General features: G+C 42.6%; 1 long non-coding RNA gene across 1 annotated transcript; it reads left to right on the forward strand.

Annotated features, from left to right (window-relative positions):
* The first annotated feature begins 9,974 nt into the window (after nt 1–9,974).
* Nucleotides 9,975–14,071, forward strand: LOC129632017 (uncharacterized). The gene is made up of 3 exons (XR_008704264.1): nt 9,975–10,123; nt 11,055–11,135; nt 13,312–14,071. It is a non-coding gene; the product is annotated as an uncharacterized LOC129632017 (long non-coding RNA).
* Nucleotides 14,072–15,915: the final 1,844 nt, after the last annotated feature.

The following is a 15,915-nucleotide window of genomic DNA, read 5'->3' on the forward strand; positions in this document are numbered from 1 at the left end:
TGGACTGGCAACTCATCTCATACATGATATTTTACATGTTTCAATGCCATTCTCCCAAATCTTCCCACCCTCTCCCTCTCCCACAGAGTCCATAAGATTGCACTGACTCTTCAGATCACTTTGGGTTTATGGACATTTTAACAATATTAATACTTTCAATCCATTACCACAAAATATTATTCCATTTTTTTCTGTCTTCTTCAATTTTTTTCATCAGTGTCTTATAGTTTCCAGGATACAGGTCTTTTTCCTCCTTAGGTAGATTTACTCCTAGATATTTTATTCTTTTTTTATGCGATGACAAATGAGATTGTTTCCTTAATTTTTCTTTCTGATCTTTTGTTGTTAGGTGCAGGGGCTTCCCAGGTAGCTCAGTCATAAAGAATCTGCCTGACAATGCAAAAGATGATGGAGATGCAGGTTTGATCCCTGGGTTGGGAGGATCCCCTGGAGGAGGAAATGGCAACCCACTCTGGTATTCTTGCTGGGAAAAGCCCATGGATTATAGCCCGGTGGGCTACAGTCCATGCAGTTGCAGAGTCAGACATGACTGAGCAACTGAGCATGCACACACACACACACACACACACACAGGAATGCAAGAGGTTTCTGTGTACTAATTTCATATCCTGCAACTTTACAAAATTTATTTATGAGCTCTCACAGTTTTCTGGTAGCATCTTTAGGATTTTCTATGTACAGTATCATGTCATCTGCAAACAGTGAGAGTTTTACTTCTTCTTTTCCAATTTAGATTCCTTTTATTTCTTTTTCTTCTCTGATAGCCATGGCTAGGACTTCCAAAACTATGTTGGATAAAAGTGGTGAGGGTGGACATCTTTGTCTTATTCTTGATCTTAGAGGAAAATGCTTTCAGCTTTTCACCACTGAATATGATGTTAGCTGTGGGTTTGTTATATGGCTTTTATTATGTTGAGATATGTTCCCTCTAGGGCTTCCCTGGTAGCTCAGCTGGTAAATAACCCACCTGCAATGCAGGAGACCTGGGTTAAATTCCTGGGTCAGGAAGATCCCCTGGATAAGGGATAGGCTAGCCATTCCAGTATTCATGGGCTTCGCTGGTGGCTCAGATGGTAAAGAATTTTCCTGCAATGCGGGAGAACTGGCTTTGATCCCTGGGTTGGGAAGATCCCCTGGAGGAGGGCATGACAACCCACTCCAGTATTCTTACCTGGAGAATCCACATGGCCAGAGGTGCCTGGCAGGCCACAGTCCATGAAGTCGCAAAGAGTTGGACATGACTGAACGACTAAGCACAGCAGAGCACATGTTCCCTCTAAGCCCACTTTCTGGAGAGTTTTATTGTTGTTGTTATCATAAATGAGTGTTGAATTGTGTCTTAAAAGCTGTTTCTGTAGCTATTGAGAAGATTATATGGCTTTTATCCTTGAATTTGTTATTGTGGTGTATCACATAGAATGATTTGAGTATATAGAAGAATCCTTGCATCCCTGGGGTAAATCTAACTTGATCAGAGTGTATGATGCTCTTAATGTGTTGTTGGATTTGGTTTGCTAGTATTATTATTTTTTTGAGGATTTTTGATGTTGGCCTGCTGTAATTTTTTGTGTGATATCTATGTCTGGTCTTAGTATCATGTCTGATTTTGGTACAGTGGTCTTGTAGAATGAGTTTGGGAGTGTTCCTTCCTCTGAAGTTTTTGGGAAAAGTTTCAGAAGGGTAAGTGTTTACTCTTTTCTAAATGTTTGATAGAGTCTGCCTGTGAAGCCATCTGGTCCTGAACTTTTGTTTGTTAAGAATTTTTTAATCACACTTTCAATTTCCAGTACTTGTGATTGGTCTGTTCATATTTTCTATTTCTTTCTAACTCAGTCTTGAAAGGTTGTATATTTATAGGAATTTGTGCATTGTATTGGCACATATTTGCTTCTAGTAGTCTCTTATGATCCTCTATAATTCTGTGGCGACTTTTGCAACTTCTCCTTTTTCATTTCTAATTTTATTGATCTGAGTCCTCCCCCTTTTTTTCTTGATGAGTCTGGCTAAAGTTTTATCAATTTTGTTTATTTTCTCATAGAACCAGCTTTTAGTTTCATTTAACTTTGCTATTCTTTTCTTTTGTCTCCATTTCATTTATTTCTGCTCTGGTCTTTATAATTTCTTTCCTTCTATTAAGTATGGGTTTTGTTTGTTGTTTTTTCTCTACTTGCTTTAAGTGTAAGGTTAGATTGCTTACTTGAGATTTTTCTTGTTTCTTGAGATAAGGTTGTATTGCTATAAACTTCCCTCTTAGAACTGCTTTTGCTGCATCCCAAAAGTTTGGGGTTAACATGTATTTGTTGTTACTTTCTCTAGGTATTTTTTTATTTGTTCTTTGATTTATTTCATGACCCATTGAGTATTTATTAATAATAACAGAAGTTATTGTTTAACCTCTGTGTGTGTATGTGTGTTTTATAGTTTTGTTTTCTCTTTTTGTCTGTGTAATTGATTTCTACTCTCATAGCATTGTGGTCAGAAAAGATGTTTGATACAATTTCAGTTTTCTTAAATTTACTGAGGCCTGATTTGTAACCTAAGATGTGCTCTATCCTGGAGAATGATCTGTGTGCACTTGAATAGAACTGTACTCTGCTGCTTTTGTATGGAATGGTCTATAAATATCAATTATGTCTATTTGGTCTAATGTGTCATTTAAGGTTTGTGTTTCCTTATTTTCTGTCTGGATGATCTGTCCATCCGTGTAAGTGGAGTGTTAAAGTTCCCCAATATTATTGTTTCACTGTTGATTTCTCCCTTTATGGCTATTAGCATTTGCCTTATATATTGAGGTGTTCCTATGTTGGGGGCATATATAATTACAATTGTATCTTTTTCTTGAATTGATCCCTTGATCTAATTGTGTAGTGACTTTCCTTGTCTCTTATAACAGTCTTTATTTTAAAGTCTATTTTGTCTGATATGAGTGTTGTTGCTCCAGCTTTCTTTCAATTTCAATTTGAATGGAATATCTTTTTCCATCCTGTCACTTCCAGTCATATGTGTCCCTAGCTCTGAAGTGGGTCTCTTACAGCCAGCACATATATGGGCCTTGTGTTTGTATCCATTCAGCTAATCTATTTCTTTGGGTTGGAGCATTTGATCCATTTGCATTTAAGGCAGTTATTGATACATATGTTCCTATTGCCATTTTCTTAATTGTTTGGGGTTTGTTTCTCTGGTCTTTTTTCTTCCCAACCTCTTTCGTTCTCTTCTCTTACACTCTGATGACCATCTTAGCATTGTGTCTGAGTTGCTCTTGCATTGTGTGTTTGTATCATAGTTTTTTTTTAGTTTACATTTTTCGTGAGGTTTTGATAAAGCAGTCTATATATTAATACACACAAGATTGTTTTAAGTTGTTCAAGTGCAATCCCCATTTCCTGAATTTGTACTATTCTCTTCTCATGGTTGCTGGTTTTGACATCATATCTCTGTATGGGTGATTTCCTGCTTTTACTGTATGTTTGCCTTTACCAGGGATCTTTGCCATTTGTGTTTTTCTTGTTTCTAGTTGTGGTCTACTTTTCCCCTGCCTAAAGAAGTTTTTTTAGCATTTGTTATAGGGCCACTATGGTGGTGCTGAATTCTCTGAGCTTTTGTTTGTCTGTAAAGCTTTTGGTTTATCTGTTGAATCTGAATGAGAGCCTTGCTTGGTAGAGTATTCCTGGTTGTAGGTTTTTCCGTTTCATTACTTTAAATTCATTATGCCACTGCCTTCTGGTCTGCAGAGATTCTTCCGAAAAATCAACTGATAACTTTATATGATATTTGTTGTTTTTCCCCTGTTGCTTTTAATATTTTTCTTTGTGTTTAATTTATGTTAGTTTGATAAATATGTGTCTTGGGATGCTCCTCCTTGGATTTATCCTGTATGGGGCTCTGTGATTCCTGGACTTGGGTAGCTATTTCCTTTCCTATGTTAAGGAAGTTTTTGGCTATAATCTCTTCAAATACATTTTCAGAGCCTTTCTTTTTCTCTTCTTCTTCTGTGACCCCTATAATTTGACTGTTGGTGTGTTTAATGTTGTTCCAGGAGTCTCTGAGATTGTTCTCATTTTTTTCATTATTTTTTCTTTATTCATTCTACAGCAGCAGTTTTCACTATTCTGTCTTCCAGCTCACATATCCATTATTCATCCTGTTATTCTGCTATCAATTCATCATAAAGTATTTTTTAAATTTTCAGTTATTGTATTGTTCATCTCTGTTTGTTCATTTTTTAGTTCTTCTTTTGTTGATGTTTAGTAGCTAAGTCATGTTCGACTCTTGCAATCCCATGGATTGTAGCCTGCCAGGGTCCTCTGTCCGTGGGCTTTCCCATGCAAGAGTACTGGAGTGGATTGCCATTTCCTTCTCCAGATTTTCCTGACCCAGCGATCGAACCCAAATCTCTTGCATTGGCAGGCAGATTCTTTACCACTGAACCACCAGGGAAGCCTTTAGTTCTTCTAGGTCTTTGTTAAACATTTCTTGCATCTTCTCAATCTGTGCCTTCATTCTTTTTCTGAGATCTTGGATCATCTTTACTATCATTATTCTGAATTCTTTTTCAGGTAGATTACCATATCTCCTTTTCATTTAGTGGTTCTTATAGATTTTTATCTTGATCCTTTGCAACATTTTCTGTCAACTCATTTTGTCTGACTTACTGTGCTTGTGGTCTCCTTTCTGCAGGCTTCAGGATCATAGCTCCTCTTCCCTCTGGTGTCTGCTCCTGGTGGGTGAGGTGGATATTGAGTAAGGCTTCTCCTTTGCTCTGTGGTTGTCACTGCCCTGTCAGGGATGTGGTATGCTCCATAATTGTTGAAATAGAGAGAGATCTGTTTCTTAGCTGTGTTTCTGATCTGCATACAAAGTATGTGAGACTGATACAGTTTCTTTATCAGTAGTTTTACTATGATAGCCTGAGTTAAAGCCTCTAGTTCCCACTTATTCATGCTTATTTCCTCCTACCTCTCCATGCATTACACTTCAACAAACAGTTGCCCAGTTTAAAGAAAGGAGAAGGTGGAAATGACTGTAGCAGCTGAAGGTGATGACCTCTGCAGTCAGGCTGGGAGTAGAGAAAGAAATGTTTGGCCTCAGCCTTGAATCACAGCTCAAGGAAACAGCACACCAATAAGAAGGCACTGAGGAAGATTCCACTGAGGAAGATCCCCAGAAATCAGAAAACTCTGATTTCTTTTTCTTTTTTTTTTTCCCTTTCATGAATTGCTCTGGCAAGGACTTACTACACTGTGTTGAATAATAGTGATAAGAATGGGCATCGTTTTCTTTGTCTTGATATTAGAGGAAAAGTTTACAGCTTTTTAACCTTGACTGTGATGTTAGCCGTGTCTCGTCACATTTGGCCTTTTGTATGTTGAAATACCTCTGTACCTAGTTTGTTCAACATGAATGGATGTTGAATTTTATCCAAAGCTTTTTCTGTATCTATTGAAATGATTCAATGATTTTTATTCTTCATTTTGTTAATTTGGTTGTTAAAATCATCCCTGCAGCCCCATAATAAATCCCACTTGATTCTTCTGGTATATGATCTCTTTAATGTACTCTTGAATTTGGTTTGCTAATATTTTGTCTGGGATTTTTGCATCCAAGTTCATCAGGGATATTGTCTAGTTTCAGTCATAAGTGATGACCCCAGCCTAGTCCCTGCATTGGAAATGAGGGATAGCCAAGCTAGTCCCATGCAAGGGAGTAGCAAACCCAAGCAGTTTCTTTTCAACTTTCCAAAAGCAGAGAAAATTTTTACCTTGCTCCAAAGAGAAATGTGGTGTGAAAAGAGAAGTATCATTTGAAGAATCTAGCAGTTCATACAATGGATCTGATGTCACACTGACCACAGTGTGTGAAACGGCCTAATGAGTATGTAACATGTGATGCAGTGGTCTCCTTACAAGGATGGTGGGGTCCTCAATGGATCAGCTTCATCCTCAGAGTCCCCTGCAACCAAAGTGCATGGCCACAGTCATCAGTTTTGTCCAGTGAGCTCCATTCATACAAACTGAGCACTAAACAGAGACCTTGGTACTACGGAGGCATGGCAAAGGCCTGCTGCTTCCTAAACAACCAAAGTATAAAGACTCATGAGGTGGATGCCCTTCATTGACAGGGTTTTTGTGTAGCAAATCTAGCCAGCAGGATAAGACTCTTATCAGCCAGAAACTCGAGTGACAATGTCACCCAGCAGTCGTGTCACAGGGCATTTCTTGTAGTCGGTGAGAGATGGAGGGGGTGGAATGTTTCGGGTGGAGAAGCTCTGACCCAAGACTGAGGGTCTAATGAAAAGCAGAGATGTGACTTTTTACACAGCTTTGGGAAGACAGGGAGAAAAGAAAGAACAAAGTTAGAGGAGGAGGCAAGAATAAAAAAAGGAAAGGGGGAAGGAAGAAAAAGTGACTCAGATGACACCAAAAGACCTGCATGCCTGCCCTGCCTGCGATCCAGACTTGCCAACCCCACTGAGCACTGGCCTGCTGATGCGGCCCCCGGGGCCACTGTCAGGAGCAGTCTGTGGGGTCAGATCTGGTCAGGTCGCTGAACCTCTCTTTGTTTCCATTTCAAGGGTGATAATAATAATAACATGTACCTCCTAGCATGTTATAAAGAGCAAGTGAAGTGGTGTATGTCACACATTTAGCACAGGAACTGACTTGTATTTATATGCATAACTGCCAGCTTTTACCAGTGCTGTCTGTCCTGTATGAGATGAAACCTGATGTCCCCAGAGGCCTCCACTGTTGCTGGGATTCAACTCCCTTGGGCAGCTAGTGTACCCAGTGCTGGGGTACGGCATGCCTGAACAGCTGGCACCCAAGCTCAGGCCGCTTTCCCACCTGTGTGAGCGAGTCTCCCACCAATTGCTCTCCATAACAAGGCAGAAGGGCTGGGGTGGAAAAGTATAGAGACCAGAAACTGTGAATCCTGCCCTCTCTCCCTCAGTAGAGCCTGCTTTGCCCCTGAGCCAGCTGGTGATAATGTGGTTAAGGCTTCCCTCCAGGCAGGACAGCTCACTGATCTCTGTCTATTTTCCTTAAGGTTAGAAGGGGAGAACCTCCAAGCTGGGAAGCGGTCAGAGGCACTGATCCCCAGAGCCCCTCTGGGAGGACTGGACCCTGGGCCTCCCTGCCCTGTCTGTTTCCTTTTCCTAAATGGTGACATAGAGCCACAGGATGTCCAGGCGTGAAGAGATGTCATGGGCTGGGACAAGACAGCCATCCTGAAAGTAGCCACTGTATGCTCTGGAGCCTTGATGCCGTGTGAGGTCCGAGGTCTTCAGTGTAACTCTGCAGAGTGCCTGAGAGGCAAAGAGGTTGCCTGAAGTCGACTTTCCCCTCAACAAGACGGCGGAGGCAGGGACTTGCCAGGGTCAGGCTTAAGTAGATTTAAAGGAAGTGAGACAGGGTGCTCGGGGCTGGTGCACTGGGATGACCCTGAGGGGTGGGATGGGGAGGGAGGTGGGAGGGAGGTTCAGGATGGGGGACACATGTACACCCATGGCTGATTCATGTGAATGTCTGGCAAAAACCACTACAATATTGTAAAGTAATTAGCCTCCAATTAAAATAAATGCATTAATTTTAAAAATAAAAAAATAAATAAACACAGTAGGGAAAAAAAAGAATTGTTATACTTATCGTGAGCTTGCAGTTATAAACTCTGGTTCATACTGTTGCACACCCAGCCACTGCCCTCTCCTTCTGCAGCCTCCCTCAGTCCAGTGTGGAAGGGGCCGAGACCACCTCGCTATTCTCCCCACTTTTTCTTTCTCTCCTCCAGCTTGTTCTCCACGTGACAGCCACAATGGTGCTTAAGGATGCGTAACTGATCATGTCTCTCCCCACTAAGATAATGGTGGGTCACCCTGCTCACCTGGCTCAGAAAGCCTCCACTGTCAGCCCTCTCTGTGGCCCTCCTGCTTCATTCAGCCCCTCCACCCCATCCTCCTCTGCCCCACACCCCAGCTGTCATCCTCATCCTTATCATGAGCTTCCGTGACTATCTTCATTGTGCCAATGAGGACATCAAGGCACAAGAAAGTTAAATCACTTGGCAGGGGTCACCCAGCCAGGAGTCCCAAAGCTGTTCCTTTCTCACCTCAGCAAATGGCACCCCCTGGCACCAGCACCTCAAGCCAGAAACACATCCTTGATCTGTCTCCTATCACCCTCCAGGATACTCCAACAGCGAGGTCTGCAGGCGCTGCCTTTAAAATGCCTCAGCCCCACTCCTTCGGTGGCCCCACCGCCCACCAGGCTGGTCCCCGGAGCAGCGCCAGCAGCTTGCTTGCCCAACTGCCTGCCTCCTCCTCCTCTCTCCCTCCTGCCTTCCTCTCTCCTCTTCTCCCTCTCTCCTCCTTATTTACCACCTCCCTTACTTCCTTCCTCCCTTTCTACCTTCGATCCTTTATTCTTTCTTTCCTTCCGTTTTAAAATATCTATTTTATTATTCAAGTCCATTGAGGCCAACAAATCAGATCATTGCCATTAAAGTAACAGTTGGTGACATCTCCCCAGAGAAGGGGGTGTGTCACATTCCGCATGCCACAGGGAGAGGGAGGGCATAATGTGAGCAAGAGGCTTTATTGTGGTTTCCCTGAGGAAGAACAGAAGAGGCAGGGTAAGCAGGTTCCGCATTGGCTAGTCTGAATAACGTGGTTGGTGGGCTCTGGGGTGTAGGAAATGGCAACCTACTCCAGTATTCTTGCGGGGAAATCCCATGGACAGGGGAGTCTGGTGGGCAACAGTCAGTGAGGTCGCAGAGTCAGACACCAACTAACTAAACATCTGCAACAACAACTTGGATGTACAGGCTGTCCTTAGATTCCTGGGACCTGTCCCTGGGTGATGAGGGCAGGGGAACAGTGGCCCTGAGCAAGAAAGCCTGTCAGAGGAGGAGGTTGGGCTCTGGATTTATTTACATATGAAGGCTTGTTTACTATCTCTAAGAGTCTCTTTAGGATCAGCAAGGCTTGCAAATGTCAAAGTGTCGGAAATACCCAAAGTGTAGAAAATGTAAAAGACTTGATTAATGCCCTTTCTTTTCTTTTTTCTTTGCTACAGAGCTTTTTTAGTGCAAATAATCTTCCCTAGGTACAGATGAACCCCATGCTATACCCTTCTGCTACAAAATTGCTTTCCTTTTCCACAAAAATATCCAAATTTTTTAAAGTTCACATAAATGATGTTATAGCAATGATATAAATGTGTGTGTGTACAGAGTCTCCAAAATATACCTAAGAGTACCAAAAGATGAAAATGGAGAGAATATGAGTAAAAGAATAGACCACCGAAGAGAGTTTTCCAAAATTTAAGAAAGTGCATCTTGAAGGAACAAGCAGCATAAACAAAAATAAATCCACACCTGGACACCTCATAGTGAAACCATAGGGCATCTCAGGCAGGGAGAAATATTTTAAAGACTATCTTAAGGGGAAATATTAACCACAAAGGAGTGAGAGCAGATTGCTGACTAGTCTGGAAGTGTTTACCATAAACAGTGCGATGGTGTTGGCATAGATACAAAGGACAAGTAAACATCAGCTTAGAATTCTACGCCCAACTAAACTTTCCAGATCTTTGCTTTAAAAACCTGCTAAAGGATGTGCTTCAACCCAAGGAAACATGAATCTAGGGAGAGGAACAGGGAGGGAAAAGCAATAGTGGACATAAAAATTGCTAGAATATGTATAATGGTTAATTACAAGTGTCAAATTGACTGAATCCTGGGATGTCCAGATATGTGGTTAAACGTGATGGCTGGGTATGTCTGTGAGGGTGTTTCCGGATGAGATTAACATGTGAACAAAGTGAGTCCTCCCTATGTGTGTGAGGGCATGTCTGTGAGGGTGTTTCCGGATGAGATTAACATATGAACAAACAAAGTGATGGCCCTCCCTATGTGTGTGGACCTCATCCAATCCACTGATGGCCTGAATAGAACAAAAGGCAGAGGAGGGGAACGTGTGAGCTCTCTGACTGACTGCTTGAGCAGAATCCTATGCCCTGGTTCTCTTTCTCAGACCTGGCTTTCCTGGGCCTCCAGCTTGCAGACAGCACATCGGCAGATCATGGGACTTCTCTGTCTTCATAACTGTGTGAGCCAGTTTCTTATATAACACACACCTACATGAGGATGTAGAAGTAGATAAAAATGTGGCTTCCCAGGGGGAGCTAGATATAAATGTGCTTCTCAAGTGGCACTAGTGGTAAAGAACCCGCCTGCCAATGCAGGAGCCATAGAGACCCAGGTTCCATCCTTGGGTCAGGAAGATCCTCTGGAGGAGGCCACAGCAGCCCATTCCAATATTCTTGCCTGGAGAATCCTGTGGACAGAGGGGCCTGGCAGGCTACAGTCTACAGGGTCACAGAGTCGGGCACAACTGAAGCGACTGAACACACACGCATGCACAGATATGTACCCTATTGGTTCTGTTTCTCCAGAGGACACTGAATAGTGTAATATGTTTAACTTATCAGCGACTGTTTAAAAAAGCTATTTTCCCTGAACTAGGAAAAGATAAAAAACTAAAACATGGACAAGGGGATGGAACGTTCCATGAAGAGTTACAGCACATTAGGGTCTGTTTGGAGAAGGCAATGGCACCCCACTCCAGTACTCTTGCTTGGAAAATCCCATGGACGGAGGAGCCTGTTAGGCTGCAATCCATGGGGTCGCTAAGAGTCGGACATGACTGAGCGACTTCTCTTTCACTTTTCACTTTCATGCATTGGAGAAGGAAATGGCAACCCACTCCAGTGTTCTTGCTTGGAGAATCCCAGGGACAGGGGAGCCTGGTGGGCTGCCGTCTATGGGGTCACACAGAGTAGGACACGACTGAAGTGACTTAGCATAAGGTCTATTTAAAAAGAGGATGAAAACACATAAAACAGCGTTAAATTATAGCTTTATTTTATAGAAATGTATGTAGGATTAAAAATTTAGGAATACACACACTTTGTTCTTTTTACTATAAACGGGATCAGGAAGACTTGCTGTTTTTCAACATGCTTTATCCCATGACACAGGTGGGCATCTACCTAGCTCTACTGTCTTCTCCTAATATGGACGTTGTGGAGCTCACACAGCAGCCCTTTACTGAAGAACAGGTGAGCACTTTCCAATTTTCACTATATAAGCCATGCTTTAAAGATCATCCTTGTCCATGGGTCTTACACATTTTGGAGACACAGATTCCAATCACATTCACAGCGAGATTTGCATGGAGAGGACCACACAGTATGTGAGTGTATCTCATCACCAGAAACTAAACATCCTCAGGAATGAAGTGCTTTCTGCTCTCTGTAAAATATACCTTCCATGGGGGAAATTACATGCCTTAAAAGTGAAAGTGAAAGTCACTCAGTCATGTCTGACTCTTTCTGACCCCATGAACTATAGCCTGCCAGGCTCCTCTGTCCATGGAATTCTCCAGGTAAGAATACTGGAGTGAGTATTCTATTCCCTCCTCCAGGGGACAGTCCCAATCCTGGGATTGAACCCAGGTTTCCCACATTGCAGGTGGATTCTTTACCAGCTGAGCCAACAGGGAAACCCGGGAATACTGGAGTGGGTAGCCTTTCCCTTCTCCAGGGGATCTCTCCAACCCAGGGATAGAACCCAGGTCTCCCACATTGCAGGTGGATTCCTTACCAGCTGAGCCACCAGGGAAGCCCAAGAATACTGGAGTGGGTAGACTTTCCCTTCTCCAGGGGATCTTCCCAACTCAGAGATCAAACCCAGGTATCCTGCATTACAGGCAGATTCTTACCAGCTGAGCTACAAGGGAAGCTCATGTCTTAAGGGCACTCCTAAATTTGGATCCCTTCTGAATGCACAGATTCTATGGCAATGGTCAAAAATGTCAGACAACAAGATTCTAATGTATAGCATAGTGAGCTATATTCAATATCCTATGATAAACCACAATGGAAAAGAATAATTTTAAATGTGTATAAATATATATGTACATGTATAACTGAAAAACTTTGCTGTATAGCAGAAATTAACACAAAATTGCACATCAACTATACTTCAATTTAAAAAAAAGAAAAAAATGACCGCCTGGCAGCTATAGAGAAATCCTATTTAGCTCATTTATTTTAATCTTTTAAAAAATTATTTGCCAACATAGAAAACCATACTGCCCTCTTCCCTTGGAAAACTTTGCTACTTAGCAGCCCTGATTCCCTGAGAGTCACCAACCACAGGGTAAGGTTGACTGCAGTCAACCCTGGAGAAGGACTTGCACGCTCTTCTTTTTTTCAGTCCTTTTCTTGGCAGCCAGGTCCAGAGAGCATCTGAGTGTGCCAATGCCATGGGGTCTATTGTATTCATGACCAATTTTATTTGAGTATTTCTAAGCTTCGTTTCTGGAACTTGGAGAAGGTAATGGCACCCCACTCCAGTACTCTTGCCTGGAAAATCCCATGGATGGAGGAGCCTGGTAGACTGCAGTCCATGGGGTCACTAAGAGTCGGACATGACTGAGTGACTTCACTTTCACTTTTCACTTTCATTCATTGGAGAAGGAAATGGCAACCCACTCCAGTGTTCTTGCCTGGAGAATCCCAGGGACGGGGGAGCCTGGTGGGCTGCCGTCTCTGGGGTTGCACAGAGTCGGACACAACTGAAGCAACTTAGCAGCAGCAGCAGCAGCAAGCTTCGTTTCTGAAACTAGTTACCATAAAACAATGAATGAGATCTGCTAGTCTCTCTTCCTTGGGAAGAAATTCACCGCCTGCATGGTCTTTTTGGATGCCCCCATTCCGGGATGGAGCAGATGATTGTCACACACACACCTCCCACACACACACAGTTACTTTGTGTTCTGTGGTGTCTGCAGGGCCCACATTTTCCCCCAGGGCTAAGAGAGATTTTTCACTTTTCTGAAAATTACTAACTCTCTTTGTTCAATCCTTGGGGGCTGGGTTGATATTAGAATTATTTAACTATTTGAATAGATAATATATTTATCTGGGTTGAAAAATTTTTTTAATTATAAAATGGTATTTAGAGAAATTTCTTTCTCCCATCTTTTCTACCACCTACCCAGTTTCTACACATCCCCTCACCACCAAATAAATGGACAGTTTTAGTTTTTGATGTATCCTTGTAGAGAATGTTCTAATCTGTATACATACAAAAGTAATATATGGTCTCTTTCCATCTTCAACTCTAATAATAGCATACCTCCCTAAATAAATGGTTTCACATTTATTTAGAACGTACATATCAGAGAATTTTTGACATCGCTAAAGAGAGGATTCCTCATTCTTTTTCAAGGTTACTGAAGACCCCATGGCATGGATGGTCATAATCATTCAACCCAACTTCAACTGAGGACCTTCCAGGTTGTTTCTAGATATCTGCTAGTACAAACATTGCTGCAACAAATAACCTTGAACAACTGACTAATCTAGACATCTCGTCAACTAGCAACGCTCCTGCAGATTCCAAACCAGCACAAACTCCCTGACTTTGTATAATAAATACAAGGTCCTCTATTGATCATCTGCTTCTCACCATTCACAGAAACACCACACAGAATATCTAGACACTCAAGATCTAAACAACACAGAGATCTATTGCCTGCTTTGCTCTCCAATGACTCTTGAAGATTAAAAAAATGATTTAAGCCATGTCCCTCCCTATGGCAGTAGTATAAAATGTGGGTTCTGGAGAACATGGAAAATTAGATGATTTTTGACATTAGTTGTCCTTTGAATTATTAGCACAGTATTAATATAGTACAATATGCTCATAATTAGCAAGCCTTCTGAATTTATTATATATACTTATTCTTATTCTTTTTAATTAGCCAGCACTCTAGTTGGAGATGACATGGTGATTCAGATGATGGCTAAATGCGTCACGTGGTGACAAAATGAACTAACCTACATAGAGGAGAGAGGAAAAGTCTAGAAATGCCATAAGATTTTTAATCCCATTAAAGGTGTAAAAGTTTCTCAGTGCATTATTCATATTATAACCATGGCACAAACAAAGCATGATTTATTGAGTATTTTAATACAACCTGTTAATGCTATGCAATAAAGTGTATTTTAATATTTAATATGATACATGAATTTTGAACTTTTTTCAAGAAAGATGGTGTTTTAAACTAAACTAAATACAGTAGATAACAAATGAGTCCCTCTGAGCTTCTCTGCAGGCAGTTTGGGCCTATTGGAGCAGCCACGTTCAGAAGATGGCTTCAGCTTTGGTGTTTAGACGGTTGTGGAGAAGAGGTAGCTGTTAAATAGCTGTTATTTTGAGAAGTACTGACTCTGGCAGCCGATCTGCTCACAGCCCAGGCATTTGTGAAGTCAGAGTCCTGGGCTCAGTTCCTGGATGGGTCCTGTGACCACCATTGTAAATGATTATCTTTTGGCTGCCAGCCACACATTCTTGTTCTTTGGGTAACAGGGCTTGCTAAGTCACTTTAGTCGTGTCCGACTCTTTACGACCCCCCTGGACTGTAGCCCACCAAGTTCCTCTGTCCATGGGATTCTCCAGGCAAGAATACTGGAGTGGGTTGCCATTCCTTCTCTAGGGGATCTTCCCAATCCAGGGATCAAACCCCATTCTCTTACGTCTCCTGCATTCTTTACTGCTAGCGCCACTTGGGAAGCCCTTGGGTAACAGTGAAAAGTGAAAGTCGCTCAGTTGTGTCCAACTCTTTGCAACCCCATGGACTACACAGTCCATGGAATTCTCCAGGCCAGAATACTGGAGTGGGTAGCCTTTCCCTTCTCCAGGTAGCCTTTCCCTTCTCTGGGTAACAGTACATCCGTGCAATTAAATCTCTCCCATTGGCTGGAGCTTGGTGATACTTACCAGTGTCCTGCTCCCCTCTCGGGGTGAGCATGCGACCCAAACTAGGCAGTGGGAGGCTTCCTGTATCAGTCTGGTTAGGTCTGAAGATGCTACAGTAACAAGCAATTCTAAATTTTCAGTGGCTGAATGTAACAAAGTTTTTCTCTTTCTTAGGCCAGGTATCTGTCCAGGTCACATATCTGTCCCAAGTCAAAAGGGAGCTTCGCTCACTGCAGTCCCTCTGTCCAGGTTAATGCAGCCTGCATTTCAATACCTGCTCCTATGATAGCAAAGGCAACAAAGAAAACATTGCAGGGTCTTGTCTCAGTGCAAATGCTCCAGGTCGAAACACATCATTTCTGGCCAGAAATCAGACCTTGACCCTAACCAACCACAAAGGGTCAAGAAAGACAATGCTCTCACATAATCACCCGAGGGATAGAAAAGGAATATATGGGTGACAGAACTGATGGCTGACTGCCACGCTTCCTCTCTGCATTCTGAATTGTGAGCAGCAGGATAAAAAGAATACTTCTTTTTGAAATCTATTTATCTCATAGAGCTTTCTGGCCCACTGTCCAGAACATCCCCGTACTACCCTTCCCTCTAAACATGTGTCTTCCAAATGTGTTTCCCTTACACCTAAGTAAGCCTGAGTCAGCCCCCTTTTCTTACAACCAAAGAGCCCCAAGAAAGTGCAGTGTGGCCCCAGCCAGCCAACTGTCATCAGGGCTTGGTGTGGCCCCTCTTTCCCTTCCTCCGAGGCTGAAGCCACAGTCCTGTGAGAGCAGCAGCTAGGGCACTCACTGAGCAGGGGACACCAGGAATGGCAGAGTTTGCCTGCAGGACACCGTTAGAATCCGTTCAAGCAACCACGATCTGCCTCCCCAAGTGCTGAGTAAATACCTTTCAGATGCAGAAAGGTCCCTGCAAAGAACTTGCTATAGAAATTGAAGACTATCAGAGCCAAAAGGGACCTCAGAAGGGAGCTTACCTGATCCCAGCCTGGTGTGTGAAGAGGGAAGGCACTTATCCAAGGCCACATGGTTATTTAGAAGTGGAATTCCTAGC

This window comes from Bubalus kerabau, chromosome 17 (genome assembly GCF_029407905.1).
Source record: "Bubalus kerabau isolate K-KA32 ecotype Philippines breed swamp buffalo chromosome 17, PCC_UOA_SB_1v2, whole genome shotgun sequence".
Taxonomy (NCBI): domain Eukaryota; kingdom Metazoa; phylum Chordata; class Mammalia; order Artiodactyla; family Bovidae; genus Bubalus; species Bubalus kerabau.